This window comes from Pongo pygmaeus, chromosome 16 (assembly GCF_028885625.2).
Source record: "Pongo pygmaeus isolate AG05252 chromosome 16, NHGRI_mPonPyg2-v2.0_pri, whole genome shotgun sequence".
Classification (NCBI taxonomy): Eukaryota; Metazoa; Chordata; class Mammalia; order Primates; family Hominidae; genus Pongo; species Pongo pygmaeus.
The window spans coordinates 21,533,123-21,548,543 of NC_072389.2; the positions used below are offsets into that span (position 1 = coordinate 21,533,123).

The 15,421-nt window shown below is 40.5% G+C and overlaps 1 long non-coding RNA gene across 1 annotated transcript in view; it reads left to right on the forward strand.

Annotated features, from left to right (window-relative positions):
- Positions 1-65: 65 nt before the first annotated feature.
- LOC129014662 (uncharacterized) overlaps positions 66-15,421 on the forward strand; it is a 47,223-nt gene continuing 31,867 nt past the window's right edge. Inside the window, exons 1-7 of the long non-coding RNA XR_010124053.1 lie at positions 66-314; positions 564-666; positions 1,550-1,701; positions 3,939-4,063; positions 8,190-8,299; positions 12,331-12,407; positions 14,786-14,904. This is a non-coding gene — a long non-coding RNA (uncharacterized LOC129014662). The remainder of the gene's footprint in view (positions 315-563; positions 667-1,549; positions 1,702-3,938; positions 4,064-8,189; positions 8,300-12,330; positions 12,408-14,785; positions 14,905-15,421) is intronic.

Consider the following 15,421-nt stretch of genomic DNA (forward strand, 5'->3'; position numbering starts at 1 on the left):
GCGGCCGGTGGCGGGGGCGGTGCGGGCGCGGGGCTGGTGGGCGGTGGAGCCCGGGAGGCGGGCGTGGACGCGCTGACCGCCGGCGGCGCAGCCTCGGGCCTCTCTCCATCTCTCAAGTGGTGGCGGCTGTGGGTTTTTCTGCAGGCGATCCTTTTGAGTGATTTGTTTCACGCACGCGCCCTGCTGTGGGGTAAAGCGGCAGATTCATGCTGCTGTCATTTGTCGTTAAAACGATGGGCTTGTGTGTACCTTTTGGATTTGAGGGCAGGGAGATGACATTGTGACTTGGCTTCCTGTGACCGTCCATTCTCAAGGTCTTGTCAGCATGGTGCAGAAACTCGGCACACCCTGCCTACCTTGGAAGGAGGCTTTCCCTTCCCCACCTCCCTCTCCCTCCATCTCTTCCCTCTTTCCCTCTCTCCCTTTCACTCCCCTCCCCAGCTCTTCTCGCCCCCCTTTCTGTTCTCTCTCTCTCTCTTTCCTTTTCTGCATTAAACCTTTCGGGAGTGTCTTTGTAAACTATTAAAAAGCGTTAGGTCTTCAACATGTATGCTTACTTGCAGGTCTGAGACCTGGGAGGAAGCTGGAGAAAAGATGCCCTCTGAATCTTTCTGTTTGGCTGCCCAGGCTCGCCTTGACTCCATATGGTTGCAAACAGATATACAGGTGGGGTTTGACATGTGTTTTTGTTGGTGTGTTTCTGCTCCCATGTTTAAATTTCTCATGTAAGGCTTTTTTTAGGGTATGTAAGGGGAAGTCAGTTGTATCTTGCTATATTGAGGAGCAGGTTTGTTTCCTTTAACTTAAAATGTTAACAGTCTTTATGGCTGTTTTTGTAGATCGTGCACGGCTGCCTTTTAATTAGTTTCTTGCAAGTGCACGAAACTTGAGATCTATTAATAGGCAAAATTTTTTTCCTATTATTACTGGTTAAGAAATCTGCCACACTCCTAACCATATCATGGTGACTGTTGTTACTGACAGTTTTTGAGCTGTTGAGTTAACTGTGGAGGGGAAAATTGGAGAAGTAAGTTGCAGTAATTATGGCCGCTAGGAACTCACTCATTATGAGGCCTTGTGTTTGTGTTTCTGGAGAGAGGAGTTAGTTCAGTTGAGCTGTTTGTTTTGTATTTGTAACTCCTTATTAAGAGGAGTGCTCAGATTTTCACATCAAGAATATGAGGAAACAGTGTTGGCCTTAGGTCCTAATTTTTTGATTTAATGAGATAATTGCAAGCTTGTCAGGACGTTATTAAATAAATAACAGTAATATTTCGATAGACAGTTCTTTACACCTAATCTACTTTTATTTGGAAATAGCTTGGAAAAACTACTTTTGGAACTCCTTAGCAGCAAAAAGAAGTGTTTGAAATATTTTGTGTGTGTCTGTGTATTTTCCTACTCCCTAAGGTTAACCATTTTAAGTATTAAGTAATCTGCCTTGACTGTTCATCAAAAGTGGTGTAGGCTGTTAAGCAGTAGTTGATCATGGATACTTACACTGAAGTGTTATTGCCCCTTCCTAATTTTTCCTTTTCTTTTTAAACAGGTGTTGAGTGTTGGTAGATATGAGAGTCCAGTGTTTAGAACTGTGTTGTGTGGCCAGGCGCAGTGGCTCACGCCTGTAATCCCGGCAGTTTGGGAGGCCGAGGTGGGTGGATCCCCTGAGGTCAGGAGTTGGAGACCAGCCTGACCAACATGGTGAAACCTCATCTCTATTAAAAATACAAAATTAGCCAGGCATACTGGTGTATGCCTGTAATCCCAGCTACTCGGGAAGCTGAGGCAGGAGAATCGCTTGAACCCAGGAGGCAGAGGTTGCAGTGAGTCAAGATCACGCCATTGCACTCCAGCCTGGGCAATGAGAGCAAACCTGTTTCAAAAAAAAAAAAAAAAAAAGCTGTTGTGGATGATGGGATTGTTATTCATAGTGTAATGTTACACAAGACAGAGCACAGAGAATTGGGTCAAGAATTGGTGTAGTTACTCTTTGGGTTTGCTTCTCTTTAAACATGTCCTTTGATTTAACTATAATGGTCTGTTTTTGTCATTTTAAGTGGATGGGAGAGGTGAGACATGAGTACTTTCATATTTCTGAAATCCTGAGATTCAGGCAAAGTTGTTTTAATAATTGTTTTTATATTAGTGTCTATGTATTTTGAGAAACATTTTGGAGTAAAGGACTTTACCTAATAAAGTTTTTTTCTTAATAATTGTAATTTAATAACTGCTAAATATGAGTTCTAGTGTCTTGATCTAAAACCAGTTTAATGCTGAATTGAGTTCCTATGATGGGTTAGGCAGATAACCCAGGGAGGCACATTTGTGTCTTAGAGGGCCTGTTGTTTTGATTTATTAAGTTTAATACACAGTACTTGCTCCTTGTTACACATTTACAATATGATTAGAAAGTCTTTTTTTTTGAGACGCAGTCTTGCTCTGTCGCCCAGGCTGGTTGCAGTGGTGCAATCTTGGCTCACTGCAAGCTCCGCCTCCCGAATTCAAGTGATTCTCTCCACCTCAGCCTTCTGAGTAGCTGGGATTACAAGTGTGAGCCACCATGCATGCCCGACTAATTTTTGTATTTTTAGTAAAGACGGGGTTTCACCGTGTTGGCCTTAGAGGGCCTGTTGTTTTGATTTATTAAGTTTAATACACAGTACTTGGCCCTTGTTACACATTTCCAATATGATTAGAAAGTCTTTTTTTTTTGAGACGCAGTCTCGCTCTGTCGCCGAGGCTGGAGTGCAGTGGCATGATCTCAGCTCACTGCAAGCTCGGCCTCCCGGGTTCACACCATTCTCCTGCCTCAGTCTCCGGAGTAGCTGGGACTCCAGGCACCCGCCACCATGGCCGGCTAATTTTTTGTGTTTTTAGTAGAGACGGGGTTTCACCGTGTTAGGCAGGACGGTCTCGATCTCCTGACCTTGTGATCTGCCCACCTCGGCCTCCCAAAGTGCTGGGATTACAGGCGTGAGCCACCGCGCCCGGCCTCTGCTTACCTTATAAAATAAAACAGGATACAGTAACCTTTTAATCAAAACACAGCATCATAGATGGAGACACAAAGCCCGACATTGTTATTACTGTTTTTTTATCAGCCGGTACAAGTATTCTAGTGATGGTACTGTGCTGCTTAGCTACCCTGAACACACTACTTTCTCACTGTGTTAAGGGTATGTCATATTTTTACTGTTAAGTACTTATGTGTGAATAAGTGTAAGGAAATGTTTGCCTATCAGTAGCATATAAATTCAGAGGCAGGAATGATGGTAATGCCAAACAACCACAGATATTCCACGTGGGTGGCTGAGATAATGACACTTTTGCTTTCTTACGGTTCACTGTACACAAACTTTGTGTAATGTAGAAAATAAATGTTTTGTAAAATTACCTTCAGGCTACGTGTATAAAAGATGTATATAATACATAAATGAGTCTGGTGTTTCAACTTGGGTCCCATCCCCAAGATAACTTATTATGTAGATGCAAATATTCCAAAATATGAAAAATTCTGAATCACTTCTGATCCCAAGCATTTCAGATAAGGCATACTTAACCTGTAACTCAAGATGTATTTTACCCGTTTACCTGATCTAGATGCTATATTTTTGTTAGGTGTATATTAGCTTTATATGTACAGGCGTCAGTGACTATAAGACCTGGCTTTAAATTTAACCTTTTCCTTAATATTGGATGGGCCCCATATATTCTGTTGTATGTGTATATAAGGTAACACAAGTCCTTTTGTCTCCCCCAGTTCCTTTTGCATATGAGAAAACATAAGCCATTTTGTGCCTCTTGCATCTTAAGCCATAGTCTATTTTACTATGTGGTTTCCCATCTGGTTACTTTTGGGAGTACCAGATGGTCTCATAAAAACAGTGGGTTTTCCTGAAACTTTTGGATTAATATTGAACTTGTTTATCATCTTTTAGCTGTGCGGTCAGAGAAGAAACGCCTTAGGAAGCCAAGCAAGTGGCTTTTGGAATATACAGAAGAATATGATCAGATATTTACTCCTAAGAAAAAACAAAAGAAGATACAGGAGCAGGTGCACAAGGTGTGTTGCAAAATTTCGGCAAACTTTCACTGATCCTTAGGAAACTGCAATTTTATCTTCAGTGTCATACTTTAGCTTCATGAAATAATAATTTCCGTAACTGGGATCTTGTTTTTTATTCTCAGCTTCTAGCACAGTACTTAGGATTTAGTGGTTATTCAGGAAATATATAAATGAGTCTACATATTATATTTCTTTATGTATATATTTTTTCCTCTTTGTCTTCAAAGAGTATTTAATGACTTAGGAATATTGTTATGATTTTATCTTAAGTAAAAATATAGGATATAAAGTGAAATATATATAGTCTGACCCTAATTTCAAAAATAAATACATCTTATTTGTCTTATTTTTTAATTCAGTTTTTTTAAAATGAAGTATTTAGAGACATTTTGACATTCTACACCTACATAGGTTAATATGTAGTTAAAAAATGGAACATTTTCCTTTATAATCAATTTAACAGACTTACATCTTATATAAGATCTGTTTATCTGACATCAGCTGTCTTTCAGATTTCACCAGTTATCCCCTAACCTTTACCTTTGGATTATTCATACCGGGACTCAGTCTAGGACTACTCATTGTGACTGGTTGTTATGGTTCTCAAATCACTTTGAATTCAGAACAATCCCTTTTTTCATGATCAGGATCATGTCTATAAGAGAGTGACATGTAAAGTTATCTACTTCTCTATATTTGTGTAATTGCTTTCTCATAGGTGTCACTTAGATTGTTTTCTCTATCTCCTGTTCTCTGTGAAGTGGAAGATAGAAGCTATCAGTTTGATAGATTGAAGTTGAACATTTTTAGCTAGACTATATCAGAGATGATAATGTGTAATACATTGCATATTGAGGGTTTAAAAAAAAAGGAATGTTTTATTCCCATCAGCCATTCCCCGACAGTTTGTTTTTTCTTTTTTAAAATTGAGATAGGGTCTTGCCCAAGCTGGAGTGCAGAGATGCATGAACACGGTTCACGGCAGCCTTGACCTCCTGGATTTAAGCAATCCTTTCATCTCAGCCTCCTGAGTAGTTGGGACCACAGGTGCACACTACCACACCTGGCTAATTTTTAACAACAAGTATTTTGTAGAGGCGATATCCCACTATGTTGCCCTTGCTAGTCTGGAATTCCTGGGCTCCAGTGATCTTTCTGCCTGAGCCTCCCAGAGTGTTGGGATTACAGGTGTGAGCCACCACGCCCAGCTTCCCTGATGGTTTTTTGAAAACCCCAGTTGAAGATCTTTACCTATATTAATAATTTTATTAGAGGTTACAAAATGAAGACTTTCAGATTTTATTATTTTCTCTATTTTTATTAACTGATAGTCTCTTTCATTAACTGGACTCTATTATTGTCCTGAAATACTTGAAAGGCAGAATAAGTGCTTCTTTCTTTCCCATTAATTACCGATTGTAACATTAAGGAGTTCATTAGTAGTTGTTTTAATTGGAGACATTAGAGCAGTCTTTTTCCCCTGCCTTTGAATTATTGTTGTGGACTTATCAATATTATAGCTTCAGTGTATCTCAGTCAACTTCATTTTTTTCTTTATTTAATTTTGGTTAAATATACATATATATAAAACATTTTATTATTTTATCTTTTTTTTTTTTTTTTTTTGAGAGAGTCTCACTCTCGCCCAGGCTGGAGTTCAGTGGTATGATCTCGGCTCACTGCAAGCTCCATCTCCCAAATTCACACCTCCTTCTGCCTCAGCCTCCCATGTAGCTGGGACTACAGGTGCCCGCCAGCACTCCTGGCTAATTTTTTGCATTTTTAGTAGAGACGGGGCTTCACCGTGTTAGCCAGGATGGTCTCGATCTCCTGACCTCGTGATCTGCCCGCCTCGCCCTCCCAAAGTGCTCAGATTATAGGCATGAGCCACAGCGCTGGGCCTGTTTTATCCATTTGTAAGTGTACAGTTCAGTGGCTTGAAGCACAGTTACATTGTTGTGCAACCATCTCCACCATCCATCTCAATAATTTTTTTCATCTTTCCAAACTAAAAGTCAATACCCATTAACCAATAACTCCCTTTTCTGCGCAGCCCCTGGCAATTGCCATTCTATATTCTGTCTTAAGAATTTTCTTATTCTGGATACCGCATATACTTGAAATCATTTGATATTTGTTCTTTGTGTCTAAGTAATTTCCCTTAGCATACATAATGTCTTCAAGGTTCATCCACTTTTTGTAGCCTTTGTCAGAATTTCATTCCTTTTAAAGTGCGTTATTCTTTTTGACACTTAAATTACAACAATTTTGGCCTGTGGACTCTAATTTTATTTTTTGTTCTTAGGTAAGTTCCCGCTGTGAAGAGGAAAGCCTTCTAGCCTGAGGTCGATCTAGTGCTCAGAACAAGCAGGTGGATGAGAATTCTTTGATTTCAACCAAAGAAGAGCTTCCAGTTCTTGAAAGGGAGGCTCTGTAGACCAGGCGCAGTGGCTCACGCCTGTAATCCCAGCACTTTGGGAGGCCGAGGTGGGTGGATCACGAGGTGAGGAGATGGAGACCATCCTGGCTAACATGGTGAAACCCTGTCTCAACTATAAATACAAAAAATTAGCCGGGCATGGTGGCGGGAGCCTGTAGTCCCTGCTACTAGGGAGGCTGAGGCAGGAGAATGGCGTGAACCTGGAGGACTGAGCGTGCAATGAGTGGGGATCCTGTGACTGCACTCCAGCCTGGGTGACACAGCAAGACTCTGTCTCAAAAAAAAAAAGAAGGTTCCATTTTTGGAGGGCTCCTTGGCGGCTCAGTCAGAACTTGGAGGTGGACATGCTGAGTTGCCACAGCTGACCTTGTCTGTACCTGTGGCTCTGGGAGTCTCTCCACGGCCTGCCCTTGAGTCTGAGGAATTGCTAGTTAAAACGCCAGGTAAGGTGTGGTTGGGGTCTCAGTATTTGAGCAGATATGATTAGAGGAAGCAGGAGATTTTAGTATGTTTTGATGTAAAGCCAACATTGTATCTATATACAATAAACTACCCCCTTTTGTCCTTGGAAATACTTACAATGATGGCTAATTAGATATAGTTACTATGAATTGTAGCACGCTATCAAGGAGACGTATTTTTGATAACTATGCTCCTTGCTCCAGTGTTGCTCTTCATGATTGTTGATCAGCCACTGTGTAAATTAACAACCAGAATAACAGGGCTTCAAGAGGGGCACCACACATTAGTGGAATAAACACTGTGCTTCAAGTGCTGGCTCCACCAGTCCTTGTGTTACTTGGGAAGTTGTTTAGTCTCTGAACTTGTTTCCTCATCTATAAAATGGAGATCATAATGTATTAATATATGATGTTATCTACCTGACAACATAGTAATTACCAGTTCATTAGAAGTTAATTACCAGTTACTTCTCACTTGATCATTCTTTATAAATCACCTGGGGAGAGTTCGATCTAAACATATTGTCTCTAATTCACCTTGTAACTATTGAATATTCTAGGCAGTCAAGGAATGGGAAGAATCCTCTTTTCTGTACCCCTTTAAATTTTGGATGTAACTTTTTTACATCATCAACAGGAGCTTTTGATGTTATTCCTTAAAGAAATGATTCCAGTTGTGCTTAAACTAGTTGGGTATAATTAAAAAGATTTTTGAAAGAATAGTAAAGATAGTTGTTGTTTCAGTACCTATTATGTGCCAAACTCGATTTATTAAGTCAGCTGTTTTATATAATTCTTGAGTGATCCTATGAATTATCTTTTACCTATTGAATTTTATTTTCTTAGGGGCAGAGCAGAAACTGTAATCTTGGTCCATTTATGACCATTATCCAAGCTCTATTTCACTCCTCCTTATTTTGTCCTCACCAACAATCGGTTGTCATAAAGATAGTTCTGTCCTTTTGATTTCTCCCTTAGTTATTTTGTGATTTAAAGTCAACACACACACATCCCTCACATTAGATTGTGCTTGCATTGAGAACTGTTTACTTGTTTTGTTTACTAATATTTTATAATCAAATTACCATCCTGCCTCTTCCCATAAGATGATGGAGAAAACATCAAAAACATTGAGATTCACTTTGTGTGGTATACAGATTTTTAAAAAATTAACTTGTGCCCAGTTTCTAAATCATTTAATGTAAAGATACATGCATTTCAGGACTTTATGAAAGTAAACATCAAAGAAAACCAACTAAGAAACTTCTTGAATCCAATGATTTAGACCCTGGATTTATGCCCAAGAAGGGGGACCTTGGCCTTTCTAAAAAGGTATGTTATTTTTGTAAGTTCTAAAAGAAAGAAACTCAGGAAATGAGGAATTTTAAAAATGACATTTTGAGTAGTAGTTATAACGTTGATGTACATACATATAGAAATTAATGTGTGTGTCAGCAGGCATACATGATCTGAGATTTCCTACAGGAAAGGCTGTTTTGCAGTTGTGTGACCATGTATGTGTATAAACTGGTTTCAGGTGTCCTTTCCAAGTGAAAAAAATTTTAAAATGCTTTTAAGATTAAGTTTGTGTTTGTTATCATTTCTTTTCTGGGTTCAAATCCTCTTAACTGTTTTCTACTAAACTACTCTCTCAAACATCACTAGTCTACTCTATCCTATTGCCATGTCGTTGTAGCCCTTTTGGGTTTTTTTTTGTTTTTTTTTTTTTGTTTTTTTTTTTTGAGACAGGGTCTGATTCTGTCACCCAGGCTGGAGTGCAGTGGCATAATTTGGGCTCACTGTAATCTCTGCCTCCCAGGCTCCCCAGATAATTTTTTCTCTTTTTTTGGTAGGGACGGGGTATCAATTTTTTTGTGTGATTCATACTTTTTGTGTTTTATTCAAGAAATCTAGTGTGATGGCTCAAGCCTATAATCCGGGGACTTAGGGAACCTAAGGCGGTAGGATTGCTTAAGCTCAGGAGTTTGAGACCAGCCTGGGCAATAAAGGAGACCTTGTCTCTACAAAACAAAACACAATGCCAAAAACACCAGAAAACGGCTGTGGTGTTGCGTGTCTGCTCCCAGCTACTCAGAAGGCTGAAGTGGTAGGATGTCTTGAGCCCTGGAGGTCAAGGCTGCAGTGAGCTATGAGTGCACTATTGCACTCCACCCTGGGTGACAGAGCAAGACCCTGTCTCAGTCAGTCAATCAATCAGTGAAATCTTTGTGTACCCCATGGACACAAACGTGTTCTTCCTGTGTTTTCTTTTAGGAGCTTTTTGGTTCTGGTTTCACATACAGATCTTTGTTCCATCTTGAATTTTTGAGACGGAGTTTTGTTCTTCCCCATATTGATGTCCAGTTGTTTTACCACCATTTACCAAAAAATCCCTGATATTGGCTGGGCACGGTGGCTCACACCTGTAATCCCAGCAGTTTGGGAGGCCAAAGCGGGCAGATCACTTGAGGTCAGGAGTTGGAGACCAGCCTGGCCAACGTGGTGAAATCCCATCTCTACTAATAATACAAAAAAATAGTTGGGTGTCGTGGTGTCTGCCTGTAATCCCAGCTACTCGGGAGGCTGAGACAGGAGAATTGCTGGAACCTGGGAGGCAGAGGTTGTAGTGAGCCAAGGTCGTGCCACTGCACTCCAGCCTAGGTGACAGAGCCAGACTCTCTCTCTCTCAAAAAAAAAAAAAAAAAATTCCCTGATATTTATCCTCACCATCTCTCAGATGCCTAATCTCTTTTAAGTATTAATTATGCTTAATAACTCTTTGTCACTGTTGAATTTTTACTTTTGGGGAGAGGAGATTGCCATTAAATTTGGGATCAGAGCAAGAGAAAATCAGAATTATTGGTTATGGCTAGCACCAAACTCTGGAGAAAAGTGCCTTCTTGTCTGTTTGGGAGTCTGTCTTGCCATCTGACCTGGTCTACTTCATTGTTGAAGTCCTGGTTACCCTGAGGTATATTTTGTCATAAGGCTAAAGCCATGATTCAGTTCCATTTTAGTTTACCAGGCACACCACCACCCTGTCTGCAGGTGGAATAATCAGTAACAGAATGAGAGATGATCTGTTCTGGTAGTGCTTTAAGGGTACTCTGGCTGAATGTATATCCACACTAGACTATATGTACACAGTAAGTCACTGGAATCTTAGTCACATCCTCTAAGAAGTTCTTTGGTCTTTTTCATTCTAAACAGAACAGTTTGATTTTTATTCATATGGTATGATTCTTGTGTGTGTGCATGGGTGGGTGGGTGGGTGTGTGTGTGTGTGCGCTCTTAATTTTTATTTTAATTTATAAAATTGATCAGAATAGAAATGAGAATATTTCCTGCATTATTCTCTGACTGTAGTTTGGGGAGCATTGTAATTATTTTATTCCACAGCTTTTGGGTAACTGTTAAACAATGAACTAATTTGTTATCTAAATGAAATGATTGGTATTTAAAAAAAATTGCGGAAATGTATTTTGTGGATTTGTCTAGGAGTCTCGTTTTGTTGAATTGGATACCTAACATTTGCCCATTCATTTTACTTCACGTGGTTAGACTTCTGATATATACTGAACATGAGGAGAATTGCAGTCTTATGATTTATTAATATGATAAAATGAGCATTGAGAAATTCACAGCTGTATTTTATCTTGTTTTAGTCCCAAGCATTAGAAACTCTACAGCAAGAATGGCCTTTATTTTTTATTTATTGATTTATTTGAAATGGAGTTTTGCTCTTGTTGCCCAGGCTGGATGCAATGGCGTGATCTTGGCTCACCACAACCTCCACCTCCCAGGTTCAAGCGATTCTCCTACCCCAGCCTCCCGAGTAGCTGGGATTACAGGGATGTGCCACCATGCCCGGCTAATTTTTTGTATTTTTAGTAGAGACGGGGTTTCTCCATGGTAGTCAGGCTGGTCTCGAACTCCCGACCTCAGGTGATCCACCCGCCTCACCCTCCCAACATGCTGGGATTACAGTCGTGAGCCACCATGCCCGGACAGAAGGGCCTTTATTGTATTGACTTTTTGTGACCACTACATGTTGTTTTACAGTTATGATGAGGAATATTATCATTCTTGTAGGAAAAGACATTTGCTTGGGATGAACTAATTCATACAAGTATTAGTGGGTGAATCAAATGTTTGGCCCTTGATTAGACTCCTGATGTTGAGTATTTGTTTTGAGTTTTAATGTTGCTTTAATTTGGATTAATCTGAAGTCATTTTAAGTTGGAATGCCATTCAGTATTTCAGAACTGTTTAATGTACGGTTCACCAAGTAAACAGGTCTGTGTCAAATCTAGTAGCTGTGAACACAATTGTAGGAAGATGGATTATTTTTCTTTTTTTTTTTTTGAGACTTGCTCTGTCTCCAGGCTGGAGCTCAGTGGTGCGATCTTCGCTCAATGCTACCTCCACCGACTGGGCTCAAACAATTCTGCCTCAGCCTCCCGAGTAGCTGGGATTACAGGCGTGTGCTCCCGCACCTAGCTAATTTTTGTATTTTTAGTAGAAACGGGGTTTCACCATGTTGGCCATGGTTGGCCAAGCTGGATTCAAACTCCTGACCTCAGATGATCTGTCCCCCTTGGCCTCCCAAAGTGCTGAGATTACAGGCATGAGCCACCGTGCCTGGCCAGGAAGATGGATTTTAAGTACAGGGTGCAGTGCAATAACATTGAACCTGTGGGTCTCTGGGTACATACCCCTTCTCTTTCTCTATTTCAGTCACAGAAAGCATTGTGTATCTGGTCTATATAGTCTATATGTTGGAAATCTCTGGCCAGTCTTTATTGTGGTGTTCACAGGTCTGTTGGAGTTTTTTTTGTTGTTGCTTTTTTTTAATTTTTGTTTTTGTTTCTGTTTTTTTGAGATGGAGTCTCTCTCCTTGCCCAGGCTGGAGTGCAATGGTGCGATCTCGGCTCACTACAACCTCCTCCCTCCGGGTTCAAGCAATTCTCCTGCCTCAGTCTCCCAAGTAGCTGGGATTACAGGCATGTGCCATCATGCCCGGTTAATTTTGCATTTTTAGTAGTGACGGGGTTTCTCCATGTTGGTCAGGCTGGTCTTCAACTCCCAACCTCAGGTGATCCACCCGCCTCAGCCTCCCAAAGTGCTAGGATTACAGATGTGAGCCACCGTGCCCAGTCTGTTGGAGCATTTTTAAATCTGATTCCTTTTCCCCCTGAAGTTTCTGTTTAACCGTTTACTGTGGTCATGTTGATTTTTTTAATTGCTAAAACAAGTCAAAAGTGTATATCCATAGCAGCTGACAATTTAGACTTTGGCATATAAGGTAAAGGGTTTATTTTTTTCATTCATCTGTAAATGGTGTTGTTTTCACTTATTTGTAGTGCTTAAGAAGCTGGTCACCTGGAGAATGGAATAACTGAATCTTGTGCCGCATCTTTTTCAAAAGATTTTGGTGGAGGTGAGTATTTTTGAGATTTAAAGAATGTAATACAGTAGTAAGTTTGAAGCACTTTGTCCATTAACCACAAAAAATGTTTCATGTGTAAGCCAGACCAGTGAGGTACAAGTTTTCAAACTGGTTTGCCCAAAATCTGCTTCCTGAAACAGATAAAATATTCATAAATTGAACATCTACTCTACCAGGACTTTTAGTAGGAATGCTACCTGTAATCTCTCTAAAGCATTACAGAGAGTTCGGTTATTATCTATAGTATTCCTGTTTTATAGAAGAAAAGTGAAGATGAACAAGGTAGCAAGGTCAGGGAACTAAATCCACACCTGACCAATTTCATGGTCATATTCCTGTCTTCTTATCCACCCCAGGTTTCCTCCTTGCCACTTCTGTCTTCCACTCTTCATTTGTCTGCCAAAGCCATTTATTGATTAGTGTCATTTTTGAAATGTTATTCCAAATTTGAGCACACTGCAGCAGACATGATCTGCCAGCAAAGAGTATCATGGAGGCAAGATTATATTTCATGTGACCTACGATTATTAAACTTTCTAACAAGTAAATCTAGCAATATGTTAGCTTATTTAGCCATGCGGCAATTGTAATCCCATAGGTTGGTCAATTTGCTTGTAAGATTTAAAAATAGGCTGCTTTCAAAATAATATCAGGCCGATCATGGTGGCCCACAACTGCAATGCCAGCGCTTTGGGAGGCTGAGATAAGAGGATCACTTGAGGCCAGGTGTTCCACCCAGACCAGGCTTGGCACTTAGTGAGACCCTGTCTCTATCTACAATTTAAAAAACATCAGCTAGGCATGGTGGTGTATGTCTCTAGTCACAGCTGCTTGTTAAGCTGATGTGGGAGGATCCCTTGAGTCCTAGAGGTTAAGGCTACAGTGAGCTGTTGCTCACAGCAGGCACTGTAGCCTGGGCAACAGTGAGAGACCATGTCTCTTAAAATAATAGTAGTAATAATAATAACATCAGCTCTTTTCCTATACTTTTATATTTCATTTTTAAAATAAAACCTAAAACATGAACTTTATCCATTATAAATTTTGTGTGAGTGTTCCAGCTTATGAGAATTTCAAACCTTTCTGTTATGCTCATATTAAGTTGTCTTATAGTGTTAGGCTGCGAGCAGTTTTGATGGCAGAGCTTCTCCAGCTCAAATCAGGCAGTCAAAAAAAGAGCTCACTGAGGCAGTCTTCAAAACTCCAGCTTTCATATTGTTAACTAGCAGAAATATCCTGGAATGTTTTATGAAATACCTCTTATATTCATCTTTGTGTTTCTATAACACAGTTGAAATGTGTTTAATGGAAAATGCGGGAGGGACTAGAAGAATTTCTTTTTTTTTTTTTTGGTTTGAGACAGAGTCTGGCTCTGTCGACCAGGCTGCAGTACAGTGGCGCGATCTCAGCTCACTGTAGCCTCCGCCTTCTGGGTTCAAGCGATTCTCCTGCCTCAGCCCCCTCAGTAGCTGCGACTACCGGTGTACTCCACCACGCCCGGCTAACTTGTTTTGTATTTTTAGTAGAGACAGGGTTTCACCATGTTGGCCAGATGGTCTCAATCTCCTGACCTCGTGATCTGCCTGCCTCAGCCCCACAAAGTGATGGGATTACAGGCGTGAGCCACTGTACCCGGCCTCAACTCTCCATCTTAATCCTTTTTTTCTTTTTTTTCTTCTTGAGATGGAGTTTCGCTCTTGTTACCCAGGCTGAGTGTGGTGGCGTGATCTTGGCTCACTGCAACCTCTCCCTCCTGGTTTCAAGTGATTCTCCTGCCTCAGCCTCCTGAGTAGCTGGGATTACAGGCTTGCACCACCATGCCTGGCTAATTTTGTATTTTTAATAGAGATGGGGTTTCACTATGTTGGTCAGGCTGGTCTTGAATTCCTGGCCTCATGTGATCTGCTGGCCTCAGCCTCCCAAAGTGCTGGGATTACAGGCTTGAGCCACGGTGCCCAGCCCTTAATCCTTAAATCATATAGTGATTGACATTATTGTCTCCAATCTTGAAGCCTAGGGAGTGCTATCTTTTCATGACTAGTAAAATGCATTTCCCCTTCATCTATAGGATTTAATTCCTTTGAGGAACTACAAGATTTGTCATTTCAATCACATAAATTAAAATTTCTGTAATAACCTATACACTTACTATTTAATCTGTATGAGGGAGAAGTTACATATATGTAGCCATTTCCCAACTAGTTATGTCATGATGAGTTAGTCTCAATTCTTATTTCCCCCATTTTCCTAATCCATAAAGCTGGAGAATTAAATGAGTTTTAAGGTTGGTTTTTATTCTAATAATAGGATAAGAGATTTTGGACATGTGTGTTATTAGCCAGCAGATAGCACCTATTTTCCTGTCATAGGCACTATCAAGATATTTGACAAACCAAGGACGCGAAAACGACAGAGGCATGCTGCAGCCAAGATGCAATGCAAAAAGGTGAAAAATGATGACTCATCAAAAGAGATTCCGTGCTCAGAGGTATTACTCAGTTCCTGGTCTCTTCACCTTCTAAAGAGAAGCTACTTTTCACACCAGAGGCCACATCCCTGTTTCCCTTGAGTTTTCTTAAGAACACTATTCTACCGAAGTGGCTCATGGCCACAAGCCATCCTGGAGGAAAAGTAGAGCCTTATCCTAATAATAAGGCAAGGCACGTATTGCAACTGTCAATATGGTCTTTTTAAAAGATCATCACATCCTGTGCTGTTAGGTGTCCAATCAAGTATATGTGTTTCATTGTTAAGTAAACTTGTAAAACCAGAGAGCACAATATCAACTCAACATGTGACCTGAAGGAACTTAGATACTGCCCTATAAAAGTTGAGACTGGCCAGGCACTGTGGCTCATGCCTGTAATCCCAACACTTTGGGAGGTCGAGGCGGGTAAATAACTTGAGGTTGAGAGTTTAAGACCAGCCTTGCCAACATGGTGAAACCTCATCTCTACTAGCAATACAAAAATTAGCTGACTGGTGGTGTGCACCTGTAATTCCAG